We start from the raw sequence: 12,319 nt of genomic DNA on the forward strand, positions 1-12,319 counted from the left end.
AACATGTAGTGGAAATGTAGGATAGGTTTCTGAAAAACATCGCGGGGTGGTGCGCATTGTATGGGTGTGTAACATTACATTCACTAGTAGGAGTGAGAAAAACATCACGGGGTGGTGTGAATCGGAGGGTCTGAATTAGGATAGGCAGTGAGTGGCAATGTAGGATGGAGAAAAGCACCGCGGGGTGGTCAGCATGGGGAAGTCACGGAACATGCAGTGGCAATGTAGGATAGGTTTCTGAAAAACATCGCGGGGTGGTGCGCATTGTATGGGTGTGTAATATCACATTCACTAGTAGGAGTGAGAAAAACATCGTGGGGTGGTGCGCATTGTATGGGTGTGTAACATTACATTCACTAGTAGGAGTGAGAAAAACATCACGGGTTGGTGTGAATCGGAGGGACTGAAATAGGATAGGCAGTGAGTGGCAATGTAGGATGGAGAAAAGCACCCCGAGGTGGTCAGCATGGGGAGGTCAGGGAACATTCAGTGGCAATGTAGGATAGGTTTCTGAAAAACAATGCGGGGTGGTGCGCATTTTATGGGTGTGTAACATTACATTCACTAGTATGAGTGAGAAAAAAACATCACGGGTTGGTGCACATTGTATGGGTGTGTAACATTAAATTCACTAGTAGGAGTGAGAAAACATCACGGGGTGGTGTCAATCGGAGGGTCTAAATTAGGATAGGGAGTGAGTGGCAATGTAGGATGGAGAAAAGCCCCGAGGGGTGGTCAGCATGGCGAGGTCAGGGAACATGCAGTGGCAATGTAGGATAGGTTTCTGAAAAACATCGCGGGTGGTGCGCATTATATGGGTGTGTAACGTTACTTTCACAAGTAGGAGTGAGAAAAACATCATGGGGTGGTGTGAATCAGAGGGTCTGAATTAGGATAGGCAATGAGTGGCAATATAGGATGGAGAAAGAACCGAGGGGTGGTCAGCATGGGGAGGTCAGTGAACATGCAGTGGCAATGTAGGATAGGTTTCTGAAAAACATCGCGGGGTGGTGCGCATTGTATGGGTGTGTTACATTACATTCACTTGTAGGAGTGAGAAAAAACATCACGGGGTGGTGTCAATCAGAGGGTCTACATTAGGATAGGCAGTGAGTGGCAATGTAAGATGGAGAAAAGCACCGCGGCGTGGACAGCATGGCGAGCTCAGGGAACATTCCGTGGCAATGTAGGATAGGTTTCTGAAAAACATCGCGGGGTGGTGCGTATTGTATGGGTGTGTAACATTACATACACTAGTAGGAGTGAGAAAAACATCGTGGGGTGGTTCGCATTGTATGGGTGTGTAACATTACATTCACTAGTAGGAGTGAGAAAAACATCACGGGGTGGTGTGAATCGGAGGGACTGAAATAGCATAGGCAGTGAGTGGCAATGTAGGATCGAGAAAAGCACCGCGAGGTGGTCAGCATGGGGAGGTCAGGGAACATTCAGTGGCAATGTAGGATAGGTTTCTGAAAACCATCGCGGAGTGGTACTCATTGTATGGGTGTGTAACATTACATTCACTAGTAGGAGTGAGAAAAACATCACGGGGTGGGTGATTCGGAAGGTCTGAATTAGGATAGGCAGTGAGTGGAAATGTAGGATGGAAAAAAGCACCGCGGGGTGGTCAGCATGGGGAGGTCAGGGAACATGCAGTTGCAATGTAGGATAGGTTTCTGAAAAACATCGCGTGGTGGTGCGCATTGTATGGGTGTGTAACATTAAATTCACTAGTAGGAGTGAGAAAAACAACACGGAGTCGTGTAAATCGGAGGGATTGAATTAGGATAGGCAGTGAGTGGCAATATAGGATGGAGAAAAGCACCACGTCATGGTCAGCATGGGGAGGTCAGGGAACATGCAGTGGCAATGTAGGACAGGTTTCTGAAAAACATCGCGGGGTGGTGCGCATTGTATGGTTGTGTAACATTACATTTACTGGTAGGAGAGAGCAAAATATCACGGGGTTGTGTGAATCGGAGGGTCTGAATTAGGTTAGGCAGTGAGTGGCAATGTAGGGTGGAGAAAAGCACCGCGGGGTGGTCAGCATGGGGAGGTCAGGGAACATGCAGTGGCAATGTAGGATAGGTTTCTGAAAAACATCGCGGGGTGGTGCGCATTGTATGGGTGTGTGTTACATTACATTCACTAGTAGGAGTGAGAAAAACATCACGGGGTGATGTGAATCGGAGGGTATGAAATAGGATAGGCAGTGAGTGTCAATGTATGATGGAAAAAAGCACCGCGGGGTGGTCAGCATGGGGAGGTCAGGGAACATGCAGTTGCAATGTAGGATAGGTTTCTGAAAAACATCGCGGGGTGGTGCACTTTGTATAGGTGTGTAACATTACATTCACTAGTTGGAGACAGAAAAACATCACGTGGTGGTGTGAATAGGAGGGTCTGAATTAGGATAGGCAGTGAGTGGCAATGTAGGGTGGAGAAAAGCACCGCGGTGTGGTCAGCATTGGGAGGTCAGGGAACATGCAGTGGCAATGTAGGATAGGTTTCTGAAAAACATCGCGGGGTGGTGTGCATTGTATGGGTGTGTAACATTACATTCACTAGTAGGAGTGAGAAAAACATCACGGGGTGGTGTGAATCGGAGGGACTGAAATAGGATAGGCAGTGAGTGGCAATGTAGGATGGAGAAAAGCACCGCGGGTGGTCAGCATGGGGAGGTCAGGGAACATGTAGTGGCAATGTAGGATAGGTCTCTGAAAAACATCGCGGGGTGGTGCGCATTTTATGGGTGTGTACCATTACATTCACTAGTATGAGTGAGAAAAACATCACGGGGAGGTGTGAATCGGAGGTTCTGAATTAGGATAGCCAGTGAGTGGCAATGTAGGATGGAGAAAAGCACCGCGGGGTGGTCAGCATGGGGAGGTCAAGGAACATGCAGTGGCAATGTAGGATAGGTTTCTGAAAAAAATCGAGGGTTGGTATGCATTGTATGGGTGTGTTACATTACATTCACTAGTAGGAGTGAGAAAAAACATCACGGGGTGGTGTCAATCGGATGGTCTACATTAGGATAGGCAGTCAGTGGCAATGTAGGATGGAGAAAAGCACCGCGGGGTGGATAGCATGGAGAGGTCAGGGAACATGCAGTGGCAATGTAGGATAGGTTTCTGAAAAACATCGCGGGGTGGTGCATATTGTATGGGTGTGAAACATTACATTCACTAGTAGGAGTGAGAAAAACATCGTGGGGTTGTGCGCATTGTATGGGTGTGTAACATTACATTCACTAGTAGGAGTGAGAAAAACATCACGGGGTGGTGTGAATCGGAGGGACTGAAATAGGATAGGCAGTGAGTGGCAATGTAGGATGGAGAAAAGCAGCGCGGGGTGGTCAGCATGTGGAGGTCAGGGAACATTCAGTGGCAATGTAGGATAGGTTTCTGAAAAACATCGCGGGGTGGTGCGCATTGTATGGGTGTGTAACATTACATTCACTAGTAGGAGTGAGAAAAACATCACCGGGTGGTGTGAATCGGACGGTCTGATTTAGGATAGGCAGTGAGTGGCAATGTAGGATGGAGAAAAGCACCGTGGGGTGGTCAGCATGTTGAGGTCAGGGAACATGCACTGGCAATGTAGGATAGGTTTCTGAAAAACATCACCAAGTGGTGCCCCTTGTATGGGTGTGTAACATTACATTCACTAGTAGGAGTGAGAAAAACATCACGGGGTGGTGTGAATCGGAGGGTCTGAATTAGGATAGGCAGTGAGTGGCAATGTAGGATGGAGAAAAGCACCGTGGGGTGGTCAGCATGTGGAGGTCAGGGAACATGCAGTGGCAATATAGGATAGGTTTCTGAAAAACATCGCGGGGTGGTGCGCATGGTATGGGTGTGTAACATTACAATCACTAGTAGGAGTGAGAAAAACATCGTGGGGTGGTGCGCATTGTATGGGTTTGTAACATTACATTCACTAATAGGAGTGAGAAAAACATCACGGGGTGGTGTGAATCGGAGGGACTGAAATAGGATATGCAGTGAGTGGCAATGTAGGGTGGAGAAAAGCACCGCGGTGTGGTCAGCATGGGTAGATCAGGGTACATGCAGTGGCTATGTAGGATAGGTTTCTGAAAAACATCGCGGGGTGTTTCGCATTGTATGGGTGTGTAACATTGTATTCACCAGTAGGAGTGAGAAAAACATCACTTGTTGGTGCGCATTGTATGGGTGTGTAACATTAAATTCACTAGTAGGAGTGAGAAAAACATCACGGGGTGGTGTGAATCGGAGGGTCTGAATTAGGTTAGGCAGTGATTGGCCATGTAGGGTGGAGAAAAGCACCGCGGTGTGGTCAGCATGGGGAGGTCAGGGAACATGCAGTGGCAATGTAGGATAGGTTTCTGAAAAACATCGCGGGGTGGTGCGCATTGTATGGTTGTGTAACATTACATTCACTAGTAGGAGTGAGAAAACATCACGGGGTGGTGTGAATCGGAGGGTCTGAATTAGGTTAGGCAGTGAGTGGCAATGTAGGGTGGAGAAAAGCACCGCGGTGTGGTCAGCATGGGTAGATCAGGGTACATGCAGTGGCTATGTAGGATAGGTTTCCGAAAAGCATCGCGGGGTGGTGTGCATTGTATGGGTGTGTAACATTACATTCACTAGTTGGAGTCAGAAAAACATCACGGGGTGGTGTGAATAGGAGGGTTTGAATTAGGATAGGCAGTGAGTGTCAATGTAGGATGGAGAAAAGCACCGCGGGGTGGTCAGCCTGGGGAGGTCTGGGAACATTCAGTGGCAATGTAGGATAGGTTTCTGAATAACATCGCGGAGTGGTGCGCATTGTATGGGTGTGTAACATTACATTCACTAGTAGGAGTGAGAAAAACATCACGGGGTGGGTGATTCGAGGGTCTGAATTAGGATAGGCAGTGAGTGGCAAGGTAGGATGGAGAAAAGCACCGCGGGGTGGTCAGCATGTGGAGGCAAGTGAACATGCAGTGGCAATGTAGGATAGGTTTCTGAAAAACATCGCGGGGTGGTGCGCATTGTATGGGTGTGTAACATTACATTCACTAGTAGGAGTGAGAAAAACATCGCAGGGTGGTGCGCATTGTATGGGTGTGTAACATTACATTCACTAGTAGGAGTGAGAAAAACATCACGGGGTGGGTGAATCGGAGGGTCTGAATTAGGATAGGCAGTGAGTGGCAATGTAGGATGGAGAAAAGCACCGCGGGGTGGTCAGCATGGGGAGGTCAGGGAACATGTAGTGGCAATGTAGGATAGGTTTCTGAAAAACATCGCGGGGTGGTGCGCATTGTATGGGTGTGTAACATTACATTCACTAGTAGGAGTGAGAAAAACATCACGGGGTGGTGTGAATCGGAGGGTCTGAATTAGGATAGGCAGTGAGTGACAATGTAGGTTGGAGAAAAGCACCGTGGGGTGGTCAGCATGGTGAGGTCAGGGAACATGCAGTGGCAATGTAGGATAGGTTTCTGAAAAACATCGCCAAGTTGTGCCCATTGTATGGGTGTGTAACATTACATTCACTAGAAGGAGTGAGAAAAACATCATGGGGTGGTGTGAATCGGAGGGTCTGAATTAGGATAGGCAGTGAGTGGAAATGTAGGATGGAGAAAAGCACCGCGGGGTGGTCAGCATGTGGAGGTCAGGGAACATGCAGTGTCAATATAGGATAGGTTTCTGAAAAACATCGCGGGGTGTTGCGCATTGTATGGGTGTGTAACATTACATTCACTAGTAGGAGTGAGAAAAACATCGTGGGGTGGTGCGCATTGTATGGGTTTGTTACATTATATTCACTAGTAGGAGTGAGAAAAACATCACGGGGTGGTGTGAATCGGAGGGACTGAAATAGGATAGGCAGTGAGTGCCAATGTAGGATGGCGAAAAGCACCGCGGCGTGGTCAGCATGGGAAGGACAGGGAACATGCAGTGGCAATGTAGGATAGGTTTCTGAAAAACATCGCGGGGTGGTTCGTATTGTATGGGTGTGTAACATTGTATTCACTAGTAGGAGTGAGAAAAACATCACTGGGTGGTGCGCATTGTATTGGTGTGTAACATTAAATTCACTAGTAGGAGTGAGAAAAACATCACGGGGTGGTGTGAATCGGAGGGTCTGAATTAGGTTAGGCAGTGATTGGCAATGTAGGGTGGAGAAAAGCACCGCGGTGTGGTCAGCATGGGGAGGTCAGGGAACATGCAGTGGCAATGTAGGATAGGTTTCTGAAAAACATCGCGGGGTGGTGCGCATTGTATGGTTGTGTAACATTACATTCACTAGTAGGAGTGAGAAAACATCACGGGGTGGTGTGAATAGGAGGGTTTGAATTAGGATAGGCAGTGAGTGTCAATGTAGGATGGAGAAAAGGACCGCGGGGTGGTCAGCCTGGGGAGGTCTGGGAACATTCAGTGGCAATGTAGGGTAGGTTTCTGAAAAACATCGCGGAGTGGTGCGCATTGTATGGGTGTGTAACATTACATTCACTGGTAGGAGTGAGAAAAACATCACGGGGTGGGTGATTCGGAGGGTCTGAATTAGGATAGGCAGTGAGTGGCAAGGTAGGATGGAGAAAAGCACCGCGGGGTGGTCAGCATGTGGAGGCAAGTGAACATGCAGTGGCAATGTAGGATAGGTTTCTGAAAAACATCGCGGGGTGGTGCGCAGTGTATGGGTGTGTAACATTACATTCACAAGTTGGAGTCAGAAAAACATCACGGGGTGGTGTAAATCGGAGGGTCTGAATTAGGATAGGCAGTGAGTGGAAATGTAGGATGGAGAAAAGCAGTGCGGGGTGGTCAGCATGGGGAGGGCAGGGAACATGTAGTGGCAATGTAGGATAGGTTTCTGAAAAACATCGCGGGCTGGTGCGCATTGTATGGGTGTGTAACATTACATTCACTAGTAGGAGTGAGAAAAACATCACGGGGTGGTGTGAATCGGAGGGTCTGAATTAGGATAGGCAGTGAGTGGCAATGTAGGTTGGAGAAAAGCACCGTGGGGTGGTCAGCATGGTGAGGTCAGGGAACATGCAGTGGCAATGTAGGATAGGTTTCTGAAAAACATCGCCAAGTTGTGCCCATTGTATGGGTGTGTAACATTACATTCACTAGTAGGAGTGAGAAAAACATCACGGGGTGGTGCGAATCGGAGGCTCTGAATTAGGATAGGCAGTGAGTGGCAATGTAGGATGGAGAAAAGCACCGCGGGGTGGTCAGCATGTGGAGGTCAGGGAACATGCAGTGGCAATATAGGATAGGGTTCTGAAAAACATCGCGGGGTGGTGCGCATTGTATGGGTGTGTAACATTACATTCACTAGTAGGAGTGAGAAAAACATCGTGGGGTGGTGCGCATTGTATGGGTTTGTTACATTACATTCACTAGTAGGAGTGAGAAAAACATCACGGTGTGGTGTGAATCATAGGGTCTGAATTAGGATAGGCAGTGAGTGGTAATATAGGATGGAGAAAAGCACCGCGGGGTAGTCAGCCTGGGGAGGTCTGGGAACATTCAGTGGCAATGTAGGATAGGTTTCTGAAAAACATCGTGGAGTGGTGCGCATTGTATGGGTGTGTAACATTACATTCACTAGTAGGAGTGAGAAAAACATCACGGGGTGGGTGATTCGGAGGGTCTGAATTAGGATAGGCAGTGAGTGGCAAGGTAGGATGGAGAAAAGCACCGCGGGGTGGTCAGCATGTGGAGGCCAGTGAACATGCAGTGGCAATGTATGATAGGTTTCTGAAAAACATCGCGGGGTGTTGCGCATTGTATGGGTGTGTAACATTACATTCATTAGTAGGAGTGAGAAAAACATCGCGGGGTGGTGCGAATTGTATGGGTGTGTAACATTACATTCACTAGTAGGAGTGAGAAAAACATCACGGGGTGGGTGAATCGGAGGGTCTGAATTATGATAGGCAGTGAGTGGCAATGTAGGATGGAGAAAAGCACCGCGGGGTGGTCAGCATGGGGAGGTCAGGGAACACGCAGTTGCAATGTAGGATAAGTTTCTGAAATACATCGCAGGGTGGTGCGCATTGTATGGGTGTGTAACATTACATTCACAAGTTGGAGTCAGAAAAACATCACGGGGTGGTGTGAATCGGAGGGTCTGAATTAGGATAGGCAGTGATTGGAAATGTAAGATGGAGAAAAGCACTGCGGGGTGGTAAGCATGGGGAGGTCAGGGAACATGTAGTGGCAATGTAGGATAGGTTTCTGAAAAACATCGCGGGGTGGTGCGCATTGTATGGGTGTGTAACATTGCATTCACTAGCAGGAGTGAGAAAAACATCACGGGGTGGTGTGAATCATAGGGTCTGAATTAGGATAGGCAGTGAGTGGCAATGTAGGTTGGAGAAAAGCACCGTGGGGTGGTCAGCATGGTGAGGTCAGGGAACATGCAGTGGCAATGTAGGATAGGTTTCTGAAAAACATCGCCAAGTGGTGCCCATTGTATGGGTGTGTAACATTACATTCACTAGTAGGAGTGAGAAAAACATCACGGGGTGGTGTGAATCGGAGGGTCTGAATTAGGATAGGCAGTGAGTGGCAATGTAGGATGGAGAAAAGCACCGCGGGGTGGTCAGCATGTGGAGGTCAGGGAACATGCAGTGGCAATATAGGATAGGTTTCTGAAAAAACAGCGCGGGGTGGTGCGCATTGTATGGGTGTGTAACATTACATTCACTAGTAGGAGTGAGAAAAACATCGTGGGGTGGTGCGCATTGTATGGGTTTGTTACATTACATTCACTAGTAGGAGTGAGAAAAACATCACGGGGTGGTGTGAATCGGAGGGACTGAAATAGGATAGGCAGTGAGTGGCAATGTAGGATGGCGAAAAGCACCGCGGCGTGGTCAGCATGGGAAGGACAGGGAACATGCAGTGGCAATATAGGATAGGTTTCTGAAAAACATCGCGGGGTGGTTCGCATTGTATAGGTGTGTAACATTGTATTCACTAGTAGGAGTGAGAAAAATATCACTGGGTGGTGCGCATTGTATGGGTGTGTAACATTAAATTCAGTAGTAGGAGTGAGAAAAACATCACGGGGTGGTGTGAATCGGAGGGTCTGAATTAGGTTAGGCAGTGATTGGCAATGTAGGGTGGAGAAAAGCACCGCGGTGTGGTCAGCATGGGGAGGTCAGGGAACATGCAGTGGCAATGTAGGATAGGTTTCTGAAAAACATCGCGGGGTGGTGTGCATTGTATGGGTGTGTAACATTACATTCACTAGTAGGAGTGAGAAAAAACATCACTGGGTGGTGTCAATCGGAGGGTCTACATTAGGATAGGCAGTGAGTGGCAATGTAGGATGGAGAAAAGCACCGCGGGGTGGACAGCATGGCGAGGTAGGGAACATGCAGTGGCAATGTAGGATAGGTTTCTGAAAAACATCGCGGGGTGGTGCGTATTGTATGGGTGTGTAACATTACGTTCACTAGTAGGAGTGAGAAATACATCGTGGGGTGGTGCGCATTGTATGGGTGTGTAACATTACATTCACTAGTAGGAGTGAGAAAAACATCACGGGGTGGTGTGAATCGGAGGGACTGAAATAGGATAGGCAGTGAGTGGCAATGTAGGATGGAGAAAAGCACCGCGGGGTGGTCAGCATGTGGAGGTCAGGGAACATTCAGTGGCAATATAGGATAGGTTTCTGAAAAACATCGCCAAGTGGTGCCCATTGTATGGGTGTGTAACATTACATTCACTAGTAGGAGTGAGAAAAACATCACGGGGTGGTGTGAATCGGAGGGTCTGAATTAGGATAGGCAGTGAGTGGCAATGTAGGATGGAGAAAAGCACCGCGGGGTGGTCAGCATGTGGAGGTCAGGGAACATGCAGTGGCAATATAGGATAGGTTTCTGAAAAACATCGCGGGGTGGTGCGCATTGTATGGGTGTGTAACATTACATTCACTAGTAGGAGTGAGAAAAACATCGTGGGGTGGTGCGCATTGTATGGGTGTGTAACATTACATTCACTAGTAGGAGTGAGAAAAACATCACGGGGTGGTGTGAATCGGAGGGACTGAAATAGGATAGGCAGTGAGTGGCAATGTAGGATGGAGAAAAGCACCGCGGGGTGGTCAGCATGTGGAGGTCAGGGAACATTCAGTGGCAATATAGGATACGTTTCTGAAAAACATCGCCAAGTGGTGCCCATTGTATGGGTGTGTAACATTACATTCACTAGTAGGAGTGAGAAAAACATCACGGGGTGGTGTGAATCAGAGGGTCTGAATTAGGATAGGCAGTGAGTGGCAATGTAGGATGGAGAAAAGCCCCGCGGGGTGGTCAGCATGGGGAGGTCAGGGAACATGCAGTGGCAATGTAGGATAGGTTTCTGAAAAACATCGCGGGGTGGTGCGCATTGTATGGGTGTGTGTTACATTACATTCACTAGTAGGAGTGAGAAAAACATCACGGGGTGGTGCGCATTGTATGGGTGTGTAACATTAAATTCACTAGTAGGAGTGAGAAAAACATCACGGGGTGGTGTGAATCGGAGGGTCTGAATTAGGTTAGGCAGTGATTGGCAATGTAGGGTGGAGAAAAGCACCGCGGTGTGGTCAGCATGGGGAGGTCAGGGAACATGCAGTGGCAATGTAGGATAGGTTTCTGAAAAACATCACGGGGTGGTGCGCATTGTATGGGTGTGTAACATTATATTCACTAGTAGGAGTGAGAAAAACATCGTGGGGTGGTGCGCATTGTATGGGTGTGTAACATTACATTCACAAGTAGGAGTGAGAAAAACATCACGGGATGGTGTGAATCGGAGGGTCTGAATTAGGATAGGCAGTGAGTGGCAATGTAGGATGGAGAAAAGCACCGCGTGGTGGTCAGCATCGGGAGGTCAGGGAACATGCAGTGGCAATGTATTATATGTTTCTGAGAAAACATCGCGGGGTGGTGTGCATTGTATGGGTGTGTAACATTACATTCACTAGTAAGAGTGAGAAAAAAACATCACGGGGTGGTGCACATTTTACGGGTGTGTAACATTAAATTCACTAGTAGGAGTGAGAAAAACATCACGGGGTGGTGTGAATCGGAGGGTCTGAATTAGGATAGGCAGTGAGTGGCAATATAGGATGGAGAAAAGCACCACGTCGTGGTCACCTTGGAGAGGTCAGGGAACATGCAGTGGCAATGTAGGATAGGTTTCTGCAAAACATCGTGGGGTGGTGCGCATTGTATGGGTGTGTTACATTACATTCACTAGTAGGAGTGAGAAAAACATCACGGGGTGGTGTGAATCGGAGGGTCTCAATTAGGATAGGCAGTGAGTGGCAATGTAGGATGGAGAAAAGCACCGCGAGGTGCTCAGCATGGGGAGGTCAGGGAACATGCAGTGGCAATGTAGGATAGGTTTCTGAAAAACATCGCGGGTTGGTGCGCATTGTATGGGTGTGTGTTACATTACATTCACTAGTAGGAGTGAGAAAAACATCACGGGGTGGTGCGCATTGTATGGGTGTGTGTTACATTACATTCACTAATAGGAGTGAGAAAAACATCACGGGGTGGTGTGAATCGGAGGGTCTGAATTAGGATAGGCAGTGAGTGGCAATGTAGGATGGATAAAAGCAATGAGGGGTGGTCAGCATGGGGATGTCACGGAACATGCAGTGGAAATGTAGGATAGGTTTCTGAAAAACATCGCGGGGTGGTGTGCATTGTATGGGTGTGTGTTACATTACATTCACTAGTAGGAGTGAGAAAAACATCACGGGGTGGTGCGCATTGTATGGGTGTGTGTTACATTACATTCACTAGTAGGAGTGAGAAAAACATCACGGGGTGGTGCGCATTGTATGGGTGTGTGTTACATTACATTCACTAGTAGGAGTGAGAAAAACATCACGGGGTGGTGTGAATCGGAGGGTCTGAATTAGGGTAGGCAGTGAGTGGCAATGTAGGATGGATAAAAGCAATGAGGGGTGGTCAGCATGGGGAGGTCAGGGAACATTCAGTGACAATGTAGGATAGGTTTTTGAAAAACCTCGCGGAGTGGTGCGCATTGTATGGGTGAGTAACATTACATTCACTAGTAGGAGTGAGAAAAACATCACGGGATGGTGTGAATCGGAGGGTCTGAATAAGGATAGGCAGTGAGTGGCAATGTAGGATGGAGAAAAGCACCGGGGGTGGTCAGCATGGGGAGGTCAAGGAACATGCAGTGGCAATGTAGGATAGGTTTCTGAAAAACATCGTGGGGTGGTGCGCATTGTATGGGTGTGTTACATTACATTCACTAATAGGAGTGAGAAAAAACATTATGGGGTGGTGTCAATCGGAGGG

The sequence above is a fragment of the Cavia porcellus genome, unplaced genomic scaffold (assembly GCF_034190915.1).
Source record: "Cavia porcellus strain 051 isolate PalLab524CR breed Dunkin Hartley unplaced genomic scaffold, mCavPor4.1 scaffold_18, whole genome shotgun sequence".
Lineage (NCBI taxonomy): Eukaryota > Metazoa > Chordata > Mammalia > Rodentia > Caviidae > Cavia > Cavia porcellus.